The sequence below is a fragment of the Schistocerca cancellata genome, chromosome 5, assembly GCF_023864275.1.
Source record: "Schistocerca cancellata isolate TAMUIC-IGC-003103 chromosome 5, iqSchCanc2.1, whole genome shotgun sequence".
NCBI lineage: Eukaryota > Metazoa > Arthropoda > Insecta > Orthoptera > Acrididae > Schistocerca > Schistocerca cancellata.
The window spans coordinates 424,580,534-424,596,952 of NC_064630.1; the positions used below are offsets into that span (position 1 = coordinate 424,580,534).

General features: G+C 43.1%; 1 long non-coding RNA gene across 1 annotated transcript in view; it reads right to left on the bottom strand.

Annotated features, from left to right (window-relative positions):
* LOC126188239 (uncharacterized) overlaps positions 1 to 16,419 on the bottom strand; it is a 615,611-nt gene that overhangs the window by 408,789 nt on the left and 190,403 nt on the right. The window lies entirely within an intron of this gene.

A 16,419-nucleotide genomic window follows, 5' to 3' on the forward strand; every position in this document is an offset into this window, starting at 1 on the left:
ACAACAGATTCTCGAGCCTTTTCTTTTGACTTTGAATCTCGCTTCCCGTAGAGTAAATGTATTTAAATTCTCAAAAAAGTATGTCCTGCAGGGTATATCAGCTTTGTTCTGTATGATTTATGGAAATATTGTCATTTTGGTTTGTGACATATGACTCTCTGCGAATGACTCTTCTTTCGACATAGACAGAACAGACGTTTGACAGTTCATATTTAGATCCCTATATTTCTCTTACGGAACAAGATGGCGCAGTGGAAAGGCAATGAATTAGTATTCGGAAGGCTGTCAAGTACCCGTCGGACCATTCACTTCATGCAAATACCGAGATGAGTCCTCGCCCAGATCTCGCCGTTGGTGGGTGCTGAAACCTTATACTCCTTTTTGTATGTTTTCCAGAGACCTATGTTAATAATTACTTCTGTCGTTAGGCTGCGTTTGTTTTTAATTATAGTTTACGCATTTGAGTGTACAGTATGTAAGTTTTGAGTCCATGCGACGATCGGAGGCAGGAAATATACGGTGATTTCAGCGATGAAGCAATGTCAGAAAACAGAATTCAGTATTTCAGTCTTCATTTAACACCCCCAGATCGGTGCCATCAGCGATTGGTGTGTGTTGACGGAAGACTTTACTCCACTGCTTTCACTTAAGATAAAAACAGTTTTATGGCTTTTTATTAATCCAGCTGATAAGATCTTGCAATCGAAGTCATTGGACACTTCTGTCATAGCTGTTTCTGTGCTTGTTTTCAGTTCGTCCAGTTTTATGGCAGTGATTGGTTTCATTCGAAATCGGTTCCTGTGTAACAGCTTGCTGAGTGCTGCGTGGTGGAATGAAGTGGAACAATGACACAATCCCAATTTTAGATGCAGTAAATAGCAGATGTCGCTTTGTTTTACCAGGCAACGTGGCTTTGCGCTTATGGCACGTAAGTAGTTACTGGGATTTCAAACCCTATGTAACGTATCATTCCTTGCCGCGTCCGGGGCTCATCCACTAGCGTATGATGAATTCCTGAGCTGGTTCCGGGTATCTGGGGCAAATGGACTTCGTTCGATCTGGGTGTGATGCGCAAGTCTTTCCGCAGTCCTAACTGGCGTGTGATCAAGGCCAACTGTGATAGAGAATTTCCCATGATGGCAAGTTTTTTACCATTTTTACTGGAAATAAACTTTTGAGAAGTTCCGGCAGGAAGCAGCACTTGGCAAGCGAAAGCTATTAGCGTGAGTGGGAACGGGCAACGAAATTGCCTCCATTCTTGATCTGAATCTGGCCTGTGTCTCAAAAACAATTTTCGTTGAGTTGTTTGTGCTCATGAAATCGTGGAGTCAGTCTGCAGCTCACAGGGGTGCGAGCACCAATTCGGAGGTTGTGTAGGATGGAGGGATGGAGGTGTTACTAAACAATGAGCGATAAAGTTATTCTGCCGATACAGGAGCCTGTAGTGATATTATAGTGTGTCCCTGTGCGCAGATGTGGAATTCGAATTAGACATTTTCCGATAATCTGGACGAGTGTTGCGATTTAGGGAGCGAACACCTACTCGCTAGGGAGAGGGCTCATATCAGGGCCTGGAGCCACAGGCTAGCGGGAGGTGTGTTTATTAAAGTGGCGGTCTTGATGAGGTCTAATTCAATCAATACAGTTTCAGCAGAAACTCGAAATTTGGTGTACTTTGCATGTCATGCTTACCTTTTGGTTTTGAATTGTTCCCTTGTTTTTTTTTTTTTTTTTTTTTTTTTTTTTTTTTTTTTTTTTTTTTTTTTTGGAAGAGTATGGGCGGGATTTCCTAGAAAACCAGCTATAAGGAAGGGCTACTTTCCCGTCGAGAACGAGGTCATTAGGTATAGAGCAGAAGCTCGTATTGTCTAATAGCAGACAAGATAGACTGGAAGTTCTTTCCTCGTAGGACGTAGATATTTCATTACTGTTATCTCTCAATACTTCTTCTGCGAAGCACACCATAAGAGGCGTTAAGTGTTTATTCTTGTTGACTGAAGCTTGGATTTAGGCTTTGGTTTTAACCTGAGGTGAGAAACTATTTTTCTGTTTTAACCCTAAGTTATTAGGACTTCAAGATTCTGTCCATTAAGAAGTTGGTTACTACAGAAACTTAATTAGCTGTTTTTAACGTAAAGCGTATGTAACTCTTTCGATTATAACTCTTTCGATTACCACTGAACTTACTTATTTACTATGTGATTCGGGAAGTCTGAGTAGCTCCGTTATTTGCCAACCACCATTTATTTTATTTCATTTACTAAATGACTAACATACATTTTGTTTCAGTTATTGAAGAATAATCCTTTCTTTCGTTTCATAGTGGAGAATATTTTAGTGGAAATGGTGTTCCGTAAACTAGTGTTTGTTCACTATACCTGGGCTGTTTACTTGTGTGCGTAAGTGCCGGAAACATTTGGAATCATCCCAGCATTTGCCTGGAATGGTTTAGGTAAATCATGAGAACCTAAACGTGCTTGGCCGGAGGCAGATTTTAACAGTCGTCCTCCCGAATGCGAGTTCATTGTGCTAACCAATGCGTCATCTCGTTCGGTAAACCAGCTGGATGCGGTATAGTTACTTAAAGAACACGTTTTCTAGTCTGATGGTCAGAAATGACAATGGTGCTGAAATTACAACAGGGCAGTTTTTAGTGCTGTAGGACATGCGACGAACTTAAACCTGCCGCACTGGTCAAAGCGAGCCAGAATATCCTTTTTTACATTGATTTATTAGTGTAAATAATAGAACGTCAGTCTGAATGACCCAGACAACGTTTCCATGTAAATGTGCGGAGCGTACGACACGCAATTTGTCTCACGCGCTGCACGTCGCTAAGAGTGTATGGAATCCAGTAGCGGCCTCGAATGAGACTGTGCAAGACGCAACGGAAGGATCAATACTTGAATATTGGTCCTTAGTTTGGGATCCGTGCTAGACAGGATTGATAACGGAAACAGAGAATATCGAAAGAAGAGCAGCGCGTTCCATTACAGGTTCACTTAGTAAGGGCGAAAGAGCGACAGGGAGAGAGTCAGACACCTGCAGTGGCATACATTGCAAAAGAGGCGTTCTGCATCGCGTTGTGGCTTACTGCTAACGTTCCAAGAGCATATCTTCTTAGAAAATTCAACCAATATATTACTTCATCCTACGTATACCTCGCGAAAAGACCATGAAATCAGACGGAGGCTTACCAACAAACGTAATTTCAGTGGACAATTGGAGGCTGGAAAAGGAAAAGGGGGAAGACATACTGCTACGCAAAGTACCCTCCGCCATACACCGTAAGGTGGCTTGTGGAGTATAGATGCAGGTATAGAACGCGTCACCTACTGAAGCGTCCTTCATTGGCGTCTCGTTAGTGTCGTGATATTCATGTATTCGTTAGTAGTAGCCAAAGCGTGATACTGGTAGCGTCACGGGATTCAGGGACTCTATGAGAGGCATCGAATAAGTAATGTAACATCCTTTTTTTGGGATATCGTGGAATATTCCTGCATCAGCTCCTATAGTCTCATGCAGTTCCGATAGGTGGCGGCGTTACGTATGTCTTTCGAAACTGTATGTGTAACGGAGGTGCGTTCCAAGATGCGAGATGTCATTGAGTTTGTTTTGGAGGAAAACCAGACCATCCAATAGTCATAGGCGCTTGCAGAATGTCTACAGAGACCTGGCTCTCTTGGCAGTGCTGATAATCGGGTATTCATTGGACAAATATATTATACTAGAACTGACATGTGATAACATTTTCACGCAATTTGGGTGCATAGACCCTGAGAAATCAGTACCCAGAACAACCACCTCTGGCCGTAATAACGGCCTTGATACACTTGTGCATTGAGTCAGAGCTTGAATGGAGTATACAGGTACAGCTGCCCATGCAGCTTCAACACAATACCACAGTTCATCAAGAGTAGTGACTAGCGTATTGTGACGACCCAGTTGTTCGGGCACCATTAACCAGACGTTTTCAATTGGTGAGAGATCTGGAGAATGTGCTGGCCAGGACAGCAGTCGAACATTTTCTGTATCCAGAAAGGCCCGTACAGGACCTGCAACATGCGGTCGTGCATTATCCTGCTGAAATGTTGGATTTCGCAGGGATCGAATGAAGGGTAGAGCCACGGGTCGTAACACATCTGAAATGTAACGTCCACTGTTCAAAGTGCCGTCATTGCGAACAAGAGGTGACCGAGACGTGTAACCAATGGCACCCCATACCATAACGCCGGGTGATAAGCCAGTATGGCGACGCTGAATACACGCTTCCAATGTGCGTTCACCGCGATGTCGCCAAACACGGATGCGACCATCATGATGCTGTAAACAGAACCGGGATTCATCCGAAAAAATGACGTTTTGCCATTCTTGCACCCAGGTTCCTCGTTGAGTACACCATCGCAGGCGGTCCTGTCTGTGATGCGGCATCAAGGGTAACCGCAGCCATGGTCTCCAAGCTGATAGTCCATGCTGCTGCAGACGTCGTCGAACTGTTCGTGCAGATGGTTGTTGTCTTGCAAACGTCCCCATCTGCTGCCTCAGGGATCGAGACGTGGCTGCACGATCCGTTACAGCCATGCGGATAAGATGCCTGTCATCTCGACTGCTAGTGATACGAGGCCGTTGGGATCCAGGACGGCGTTCCGTACTACCCGCCTGAACCCACCGATTCCATATTCTGCTAACAGTCATTGGATCTCGACCAACGCGAGCAGCAATGTCACGATACGATAAACCGCAATCGCGATAGGCTACAATCCGACCTTTATCAAAGTCGGAAATGTGATGGTAGGCATTTCTCCTCCTTACACGAGGCATCACAACAACGTTTCACCAGGCAACACCGGTCAACTTCTGTTTGTGTATGAGAAATCGGTTGGAAACTTTCCTCATATCAGCACGTTGTGGGTGTCGCCACCGGCGCCAACCTTGTGTGGATGTTCTGAAAAGCTAATCATTTGCATATCACAGCATCTTCTTCCGGTCGGTTAAATTTCGCGTCTGTAGCACGCCATCTTCGTGGTGTAGCAATTTTAATTACCAGTAGTGTATGTGTGCCCGCTGAGTTCAAAAATGGTTCAAATTGCTCTAAGCGCTACGGGACTTAACATTTGAGGTCATCAGTCCCCTAGACTTAGAACTACTTAAACCAAACTAACCTAAGGACATCACAAACATCCATGCCCGAGGCGGGATTCGAACCTGTGACCGTAGTAGCAGCGCGGTTCCGGACTGAAGTGCCTACAACCGCTCGGCCACAGCAGCCGGCTCCGCTGAGTTCCTCGCCGTCCTTGCGCAACGGAGGACCATCAGTGCGGAACTGTTTGCGCGTTACAAGGCTGATCGTGACAATTTTTTGTCGAACATCGTCACAGGCGATGAAACATAGGTTCATCACTTAGAACCGGAAACAAAATGGCAATCCATGGAAACTTGCCACACCACGTACCCTACGGAGGAAAAGTTCAAAGCCGTACCCTCAGGCGGTAAAGCCATGACGACGGCCTGCTGGCACTCCGAAGAGGTTATTCTCTTTTGATTTCCTCCCTCATGGTGCAACGATCAAGTCTGAAGTGTATTGTGCCACCATCAAGAAATTAAAGAACGAGTTCGTCGCAACAAATGCCAACGAACTTCTCCACGACAATCCAAGGCCTCATACAAGTCTGTGCGCACGAGAGAGGAGCTCACAAAACTGCGTTGGACTGTTCTTCCTCATCCACCTTGCAGCACGGGTCTCACAACGTCTCACTTCCACCTGTTTTGCCCAGCGAAGGATTCAGTACGCTGAAAGCAGTAGGTGGATGACGGGGAGGTTACTGATGCAGTAAGCCGTTGGCTTGCAAGATCCCCTCGCTTCTAAACTGATGCTGTTATTACTCAGCTTAGCCGCGAGTCCGTAGAGGGTGGTATATATGACGTACAGTATGACTGGTTAGCATTTCCACCCGGAATTTGCGAGTGTAAGTCGGACCTTCCTTGATCCGCCTTGGTGGGTCGTGTCGTCGGATTTCCTCCTAGCTGTGCGCGGTGCAGCTCTCTTAAATGGGGCGTCCCGTGCAGATTCTTCATAGGCGCATTGGATGTCTCTATCGGGGGAAGCTAATTATCTTAAATTGCTGTCGGTCAACTTTGGGGTATCTATTTACTCGAAATTAACATTCAGAATGCCGTAACATCACTTTTATTCCTATTAGATCAATAATGAAACACTCATGTCACACACTACTCGTAACCGAGAGCATAGCTACCATCGAACAAGACAGGAAGAGCTCTTAACGTCGACTGCCGACTTTGGCGCGCAGTCCGTATCTCTTACTAGTTTCGTCATAGTTCGTGGATTTCCGACCAAGTTCGTACTTACTAAGATATGCATTTGTTAATGAACGGGTGTGAATTTTAACGAGGCAAAATTATGATAAATAGTTTTAAACACCCAGAGGCTCCTCCAAGTATTCATGTTGTCATAAATGACTTTAATTATTAAATATAAATGAACAAAATCGGTGAATTTGGCGCCAAAATGGCGGTACTTCCCGTCATGTATATTTCCCAGGCTAACGTTTGTTGCTACTGTCCATCGCCGAGCCCCACCCCACTACGCGCGACATATGGTCGCTTCGTCACCTAGCCAGCCAGCGTGGAAAATGCTCTCCGATTCATTGCCGGCTACGGACTACAGCACTTCCTAACCTCGTGAATACATGAATAAGAGACAGTAATTTATTAAAACTGGTAAAATGTCTTGCTCACGTAAGAGGCACCTTACAGGCTCCGACGTCGACCAGGCTCTCACAGTAAGGTGGCGCAAGGGCGTCACATTGAACAGAAGTTATGTTGAAAAATAGGGTTTTGTAGCCAAAAGAGTGGGGAATAATATGGTGTATTGGAATACTGAATAAAACCACCAGCTTTCAATAAGAAAAATGTATTGCATTACTTATAGAACGCACCTCGTAATATCAGATCCACAGTCTAGACCCCGCTGAGTCTCGTGAATGAAAAATAAAAATTAGTATTAGAGGATCGTCTTGCTGATTACCTATTCGTTACCTCATCCAATCCCCTTCCCCATTCCAAATAAAGAACACGTAAGTGAGCAACAAACCTTCGTTCCCTTCCTTTCCTCGCAAGCAGCCGCACACTGGTACATGTCCCTGGGTCGGCGTCCAGTCCCCACTCTGGACTGCCCGACGCACCGCACCGCATCGCATCGCCTGCCCATCGATCGCTCGCTCCCCGCCAGCGTCGTCCATCGCAAATTTTCCATTTGTATTCGCGGGCCGCTGCCGCAGCGGCGGCATCAGCAGCAGCAGCTCCGCTCTCCCGCGGACTTTTTATAACGTCCAAACATAATTATCGATTTAATTAGAAGTACGCGGGCTTTGTAATGGCTCTCCTCAATTGCAGATATAATTGAACTACGTAATTGAAAAACACGAAGCCTAGTAGAGGGGCAGGGCAAGCAGCGGTTAATAAAAAAAGAGAGAGAGGTTAAAAAAAAGGCAGAGAACGATATAAAAGGGCGGGAAGCGTGTGATCACCGACGGCCGGTCGGAAAATGGAGTTTGTCGGTCGGTTAACACCGGTCGGAACAGATGCGCGCACACTTCGTGGGCAGCGCACCACTCGCTCACTCACTCACTCACTCACTCACCCAATCATTGTCTCGACCGGACTACATCATCGCATTTCCTTTAATTTCCTTTTTTTCATTTCGTGCTCTTCTCGAGTTTCCGTTGATGTCTATTCATATTTTCAAGGGTTAATCAAATAAAAAATTGAACGAGAGGGGAAATTTCATTCTTGCAGTGTTCTGCAGGGTGACAACTTCAGTGTAAAACATGGAAAAATCGACAATTTTCATGAACTGGAATTTACTAGAGAAGTCACAGGAACTTCATGGAATTTCCGAATGACTCGAAGAATTCTGAGAGACTCTCGGGAGAATTTCACTATTAATTGTTCAAAAAAATTTTCAAATGTGTGTGAAATCTTATGGGACTTAACTGCGAAGGTCATCAGTCCCTAAGCTGACTCACTACTTAACCTAAATTATCCTAAGGACAAACACACACACCCATGCCCGAGGGAGGGCTCGAACCTCCGCCGGGGCCAGCTTCACAGTCCATGACTGCAGCGCCTGAGACCGCTCGGCTAATCCCGCGCGGCCTATTCATTGACTGAAAGAAGTGTTCCTAGTCATTTTGTTGCGAGCTACGCTGAGATTCTGCTTCGGAAGTAAAAGCAGTAGTGAAGGAAAGAAAAGTGAAGAATAGCACTGAATTGTTCTAGTGCTTGCTCGATTGCAGCTGCCTTCGGAGCACTCTACGACATCGCCGCTCATCAGTAATGCCCTTGGGTTATCAGGCTGCAGGTCCGTTTCCCATTGAAAGACTGCCATTACGATGGTGTGTAGCAAGTGCCCGCTATAGCTGTGAATTCACGTATTCAAAAACGAAGACTTTTTTAATTTAAAACAAACATAAATATGGATCCATATTTGAACACACTTGATTCGCAGATTAGCATTGAATGTTGAGGCTTTTTTTACATATTTTAGTTGAAATTAGTAGGTTCGTCGACTATCTGACAGTCTCTTGGCTCATCTGATCGCCGGCCGCTGTGGCCGAGCGATTGTAGGCGCTTCAGTCCGCAACCGCGCTGCTGCTACGGTCGCAGGTTCGAATTCTGCCTCGGGCATAGATGTGTGTGATGTCCTTAGGTTAGTTAGGTTTAAGTAGTGCTAAGTCTAGGGAAATGATCACCTCAGATGTTAAGTCCCATAGTGCTTAGAGCCATTTGAACCATTTGTACCTCATCTTATCAGGGACCATTATGTGAAGAGTGTCTGGTTTGAAACACTATGCATCCTTTTTATAAAAGTCTATTGATATTGCATCGCAGTTAGAAACCTGATGCTGCGAGGTTTCCTCATATAGTTGAGGTCTCTGCACAATAACACGGCGTGCCACGGAATGATGATGACGTCGGTTACGAACGAACTTCCAGCGTCTTATAATTTACAGATTGGTGAGAACACTGTGAATCCAGCTGAACTCGGAATAGTTGATAATAAGTGAAGTGGAAACTCAAAAGAATTTGTGGCCATATAAAACTGGAGAGGTAATACTTGTTTTCACGTACAACAAAAACTGTTTGAGAGGAAGTTGAAATTTTTACCTGGGATGAACATCGAAATCTCAGAGAAATCTTTTAAAGAAAGAGAGTTGCTAATCTGTTGTGTCACAGAAAAACAAACATTGACTATAATCCGATAAGGACATTCTGCCGTAGAGCTCCTATTGTATAACGTTTACCATCAGCTTAAATCTCGCAGCCCAGAGGGACATCGAAGTGCGACAGTTTGTACGATTTTCCATCAACTCGAGGTAAAGCTTATTAAAATATAAAGTGATATTAAACACTGATTTAAGACAAGCTAAATTCTTCTTAATCACAATTTTAATTAAGTTCAGTGATCACAGACATATTCTCCTTTATATAACCTAATCTGCCGCCTACAGATAATTTTTGGAGCCCTGCAAAGGAAAAGAAAATACAGTGTAAGTGCTATGAACTTACTTTGTAATGTCTGTCTCAATATAGTGACATATATAAAAGAGCTTCCCTTGTTTCGGAACAAATCAATGTCGTTAAAGCGCAGTATCTCGTTAAAAATTAACGCTGGGAACGATTCGGTGGTTTATTTCTTGAAGTCTACAAAAATTATGATGGCATTTTCTATTGAGAGGACTCGATTATGAATTTTTCAAAGCTTGATGACAGTATCCATGTCCTACTAAGCTGAACTCGAACACTATCAAGAACTAGAAAAGTCTCTAGACTAAAATCATTAATGACATAGTACTCTTAGAGGTAGGGACTACTGTCCATTTCCAGTGTTTATTGACTTAGCAAATCGATTACAGATTTATCAGTGTAAAAGAAATAAGACTATTGCTATCCTCCTCTTGTAATTTGTGAAAACTAAGGGCAGATTCATAAATGCTTAGTTTCCATTTTGCGCCCGATCGGACTTTACTTTCTGAATAGCCCTCGTGTATTCACACTATCATAACCACAAATAGCGGACCGTTAGTTGTGTATCTATGTATTTGTACTTGGGAGGTAGTGATGTACTGTTTGACAATTTCAGGGCGAGCGTCCGAATTTCAAGAGCGATCTTTTCCGTGACGCATAACATGTTTCTTGAAGCAACGCAGTGAAAATCTGATGAAGCTTTGCACAGACGTGTTGGACAGTGCCTCCAGTATGCCCGACGAGCGCATCACGTCGCTCTTTTCAGTTCTGAGCGCACAGTGAGCACGTAAATACGCCGAGAAAATAGTGTCTCCCGCCAAGTATAAGGGCCTGGTTAGAGATTTGGCAATGCCCTGAAGGCCAGTTACAAAACTATCATGCGTTTCCTTCTTCGTGACAATACTCGGCTTAACTCTGCAGGGGCGATAAAGATCCACTTGCAGCAATTTCGATGGGAAGTGTTTGATCAGCCTCAATACAGCCCGTAATTGGCTCACCCTGAATTTCATCTCTGCTCACATGAAACGCTGGCTATGAAGGCAACATTGTGGAACCAACGAACTGCAGACCGGCGTAGATTGGGGGAAATCATGGGTGGCTGCCTTCTATGGCGAGAGTATTGGATTGTTGGTATAACGCTACGACAGATGTCTAAGACGGAGCAGCGACTATGTAGATAGTAGCTAGAAGGTGTAACTAACTGTTTCAAATAAAACAGTTTTGATTTTCACAGTGTTTTCCATTTCGCGACCGATCGGACGTTAGTGTCCGAATAGCCCTCGTATGTGCAGTAAAAGCAAGGGAGATCGTGAAATAAATTGTAGTACAGAATAAAAACTGACTCGCCAAGCTTAGCGACTCAAGCAAGGTAATATTCCAACTTACCATGACGTCTAACAGTATCTCGTCAAGTACAAATGGCGTTAAAATTAATGCTGTGACATTTCGCATGGAAGTTTGCCCATATTTGGAGTTGGCATAGGTCCACTTCCAGTAGCCCAACTGGTTGGTGTTTAATGGAAAGTAGCCTCTGAATGTTGGTTGACCCTTCTGCACGCCCCTAGGATGCAAAGTTTTAAACGAAGCAACAGTTCGCGTTGTCAGTCACGAAGCGTTCAGGCTGCAGTCTAGCGTCGATATGTTTTTCAGAATATTTTGCCATATCTCATCTGGGCAAGAACAGTGACAACTCAAAAATCCAGTGTCTGAGAGAAATCGACTTAAGAATTCGATAATCTTCCTTTTAATTTCAAGTAAGTATTTTGGGCAGTAAATTACGTTATATTCTATACAATACTAACATGAACATCTAGTTCTGTTCTCGAAGTCAATTTTTCTCAAGTACTGCATTTTTGAGTTGTGTGACTGGTATGCCAGGGAGCGGTAAGTTGAATTATTTATTGCTGAAGAAATACGCAAGGCTCAACATTTTGTCTCTGGCCTTAACCACGGTATACAGACCCTCGAAAAAACATAACCAAGTTACTGCGATCAAAATGGTGGCTGTAATATCCATGTCGTGGTTGACGGAATATTGCTTTCGAACTGGGCATTTAGGTTCGGCGTTTGCATTCACAATTTGAATCACGTCACGCGCAACTCACGGGCAGAGCAGACATACTCTTCCTATTGTTTTGTGAACTTCGCTGTCATGTTTTAGACAGCTGTATTGTGATGTTTATGAAGCTGTCGTTGTGAGTGTGGTTCTCATACTTATTTAGAGAATGAAAGTATTTATAAGTAAGTTTTGTAACATCTCATTTTTGGTTCTATTCGCTGGCACACTATACCTTTATTTCGTAGTGCTTTCTTTTATTCAGCAACGATGATACTACCAATTTACCTGGTCACTCGGCGTTTGTGTCAGTTGTCAATAAGCGACACTCACAGATGTATGTACTCGGAAAAATTAAACTACGCGATCAGGTCCAGTATGTAGACTGCGTGATACTGACCGGGCACAGTTTCATTACCATTGGTTGCCGTACGGGGAGGCACTGGAATTGCTGCTTTTCGTTCAAGTAGCTCCTCAGTTGGCCCCACGAGGCTTTCTGTACCCTGCTCCAGCTCTCTTACTAAGGGAAGACCGGGAACTGAGCTTGGGTTCACGGCATGCCAGCGAGACACGCTGAATGCTCAGCTATGGAGACGGACACTCTAACCCAATCTGAGCCTTTTGCAAATAATACCGTCTAGATGGCTAATTGTAATTGTATTTTTATTCAGTTAGGGATATGTGTCGATCACTGCCATAATGAGCTCCTGTACTTAAAATGAACGGATCACAAAAGTCGGTTTATATACAGTGTGTTTGTTTTAACTTGAGACACCTAATTATCTCGAAAACGATGCACCGTACGAAAAAGATGTTCTGGGTGAAACATTATAATTAGCAAAGGGACATCTCTGTGTGCTACAACTGGCCACATCCGTACAACCCGTCCTGCGTTGGCGGGGTCAACTTCGTGTGGAACTCGCTCATCGTTATTGCATATCCAGGTGCATACGTTTACTCACACCATTGTTTTCCGTTCTTGGAAGATGGCGCGGTAAGCGACAGATATCAAGTGTGTCTATTTTTGCAATTAGGAACTGACGGATTTGACACTACATTTCATTTACGATGTAGGTGTAAACCTTCTTGTTCTAATGGTTGATATTTATGTTCGAAATTTACTTTAGCGTTGCAAATTTGATTCTACAGCGCAGTATGGTTGGCTGTTTCAGTGTCTGGTTAGAAACTACGTTTATCGTGATCCAGCAACAACGAACTGGATGTTATAGTTTTCTCATCCCATCGGGATGCCTGCTCTCACCATTGGGGTGCTTAATTTCGGCGGATTCCCTTGCCTCTCAGCATTGAGGTGTTTGACTTGGATGGGTATCCATGGCAGACTCGCCTATCACTATCACTTCACGGGCATTTTACCCTAATGAGAGCTGACTTTGAAATAATTTACATATATTTTTTATATATCTTAAGATCGCATGTGATATATTTGTGTCTGGTTTTGATCATTTTCCATGTGGCTCACTGGGAGCAAAGATTAACAATTTTTTTTTTTTACTTTCATATATTACTAAATATTTTTATTATGCTGTCATACTGAGAGCCATAACACAAAGTGCATTTGAAACAACACAACTAAAATATTTGCAGGAAAAAGTCATTTTGAAACGGTGTAACGGTCATTGTAAACATACACATTATGCATAGTAAAACAAAAAAAATTATTAAAGTAGTACTTTTCCAAATTTTAACCATTTGACACATGTGTCCTATTCGGCTAATATCATTGACATTCTGTAAATGATATTACCCGAGGGTGGTATTGTAACGGAACATATTAAAGACTTTACTTTACCGAAGTATGTGATACCCTCCAAATTCAACCAGTTTAACGAGTATTTATTTTTATAGAAAAGTTATTGTGTATGTTAACAATGATTGCATAACATGTCTCCATAAACAGTCAACCCATTAAATTATACTGAATAACTGAACCACACAAAAGTTAATATCACTTGATCACTGATACAGCAAATGTCATCATGTAAAAACACTAAGTTCATCTTAAATAATTAACATGAAGTACGAAAAATAGTGGCCAACTTAGGTATTTTGGATCTCCTTAAATAAAAATCACCCAGTGAAACCTATTTGTTCACTAAGAGCGTTTTCACTCAGTATTCATGTAATTAATCCTATTTTAGACGAAAACCAACGTAATTCTTAATAATTCTTGTTATTTACTTATTTATGCAAATTAGAGAAGTCAATTGACAAACTTCTAAAAAACGGCCTTTTTGTAACAAAGAATTATTCTGTCAAGTCAACAAATCTGTCTGTCATTTTAATAACATGTTAAATTATGTCACTCGGTGCAAATTAATAACTTTTCTACACAAATTATGATAACAGATGTACATGTGACTTATAAACTATATCTCTTTTTAGTAGTTCTTTGACAATGTTATAAATACCAGCAGCAAGAAGGGTCGGGGCCGCAGTCGGAATGTCACTTTGGTAAAGTGTGTTTGTGTGTTATTGTTTGAGGTGGATAAACAATGCAAAGAACATGTAAAGGAAGTACTACTTTGTGTTGTGTCGTAGTCTTTGGTGGACAGTGGAATTAAGATGGCCACCAAAGTAAAAAAATATTTGAAGTTTACATATTTGTTGGTTTCGCTCGTTCTTTATCATCAAAAGCACATAAAAAACACGAGACCTCATGTTTTTAACCCTAGACAACCAGATTTACAGCCAGTATCAGTATCGAGACACAGCAGCGATCCAGCAAGCAGCAGCGATTACCACAATGCATTTTAATGGTGCCAACCTAACATCAAGTGCTAACAAGCTCCGTAAATGGGAGTGAAATAGTGCGATTATGACAATTAGGAATATCTACGACTAGGCGACCATTACAAGGGGAACCCTGCAGAAATTTCTCATTGTTGGCTTACACAAAGCATATTAAAATGCAAGAGGTTGGTGTCGGCTGCTAGCACTGTTCCATTCATTGATCGAGCACTTCACAGCTAACTACGGTGATAGACGAGACTCATTTGATTGGATAACAGGATCCGGAGGAAAAGGGAACGAATTTTCTCGCAGTGGCCGAGCTGCGCTGTGGCTGCCCGTTTTTAGCGCTGTGTACAGTAAGGTGAAATCATCGCACATAATTATAATCTAGGGACCTGCAGCGGTATAGTTTGAGCTGTCTTCAAAAGAGAAACCCGCATTCGCCGCCAGAGCGTGGAGTAGGAGCTTACGCAACCGCTTCCGTGGACTACAGTACTCTGGGGACCTGCTTCACTTCTCTAGAGTACGAGTTCCCAAACTATTCCTATGACGGAACATTTTGAGAATCCTGGTACTTTGATGTTATACTTTGTTTATTTTGAAAGTTAATAAAATTTTATAGAAATGAGAAAAATTTGTTTTATTCGGTGATTATGATAATTTCAAATCATAACTGATAACACAGAAATCAAAATAAAATTAAAAAAACTAGTGACGTCAAAATGTCGCAAAAACCGCCATGTTATCTATAGTTTTTCGTGGGGTACTTCCCACAGAACACCAGTATTCCGTGGAACACAATTTGGATTGATGGTTCAAATGGCTCTGAGCGCTATGGGACTTAACTTCTGAGGTCATCAGTCCCCTACAACTTAGAACTACTTAAACCTAACTAACATAAGGACATCACACACACCCATGCCCGAGACACGATTCGAACCTGCGCCCGTAGCGGTCGCGCGGTTCCAGACTGTAGCACGATTTTGGAAACACTGCTCTAGAACCTCTGTGAGTGACCTCCTGCCATCAAGCCAGACCGAGGATTGAACACCTGCTCCCGCGTGTTTCTTAACAATATAATTTGAAGCCTTCTTCCTGTGCTAGCAAGCCTTGTACTCTTCTGAAAAATACCCGACAAATTAGCAGGAAAATAATGAAATATCGATCAACGTTATGTGACTATCATGTCACAAAATAAAAATACATAAGCTGTGTAGACGACCTGCTCATATAGCATAACGCTCATTGCACTGGATTGCGAGACCGGGAGGTGAGTCAGATCCGGATCGAATTCACATGGTTGATTATCGGCCGGGTGCCGGTACTACGGCTAGCCTGAATGTGTTTAGCAGGTGCTTTCCCAAGCTGGTTTAGGCAAATACTGGGCTGGTTCCTACACTCCACCCCAGAGAGTATGGCACACAAACAGTTAAATATGATAACACAAGGAACAAAGCAACGACTGAGTGTGCACACAGCTTCCCACACTTAGCTTACCACCGAGCGAGGTGGCGCAGTGGTTAGCACTCTGGACTCGCATTCGGGAGGACGGCGGTTAAAACCCGCATTCTGTCATCCCGCGTTAGGTTTCCGTGATTTCCCTAAGTAGCTTCAGGCAAATGCCGGGATAGTTTCTTTCAAACGGCACGGCCGGCTTCCTTCCCCATCCCTCCCTAATCTTATTGGACCGATGACCTCACTGTTTGGTCCCCTCCCCGAAAACCAACCAGCTTAGCTTACCCTGGCAACTGTGGTCTCAGGAAAGGCATCGACCACAAAGTTAAATATTAAAACAAAAAAATAGTGAAATCCTGAGAAAGTGGACTTCATCCTACACAGGATGATTCAGCTGACCTAACCTGTTGCTTTTGTGCAACCTGCAATGCCTTCAAAAAAACAAGCACGAGATTTCCATTTTCTTACGCTGGCTCCGCACAAACTATTAGTCCTACAGGAAAAAGGAACAGGACCTTTTTGTAAGAAATTTTATGTAGCTACGTTTCATGCATGCATACGTTTTCGCTGCAGGCCACGATTTTCGAGTTGGTTGAGAAAAACCCGTTGGA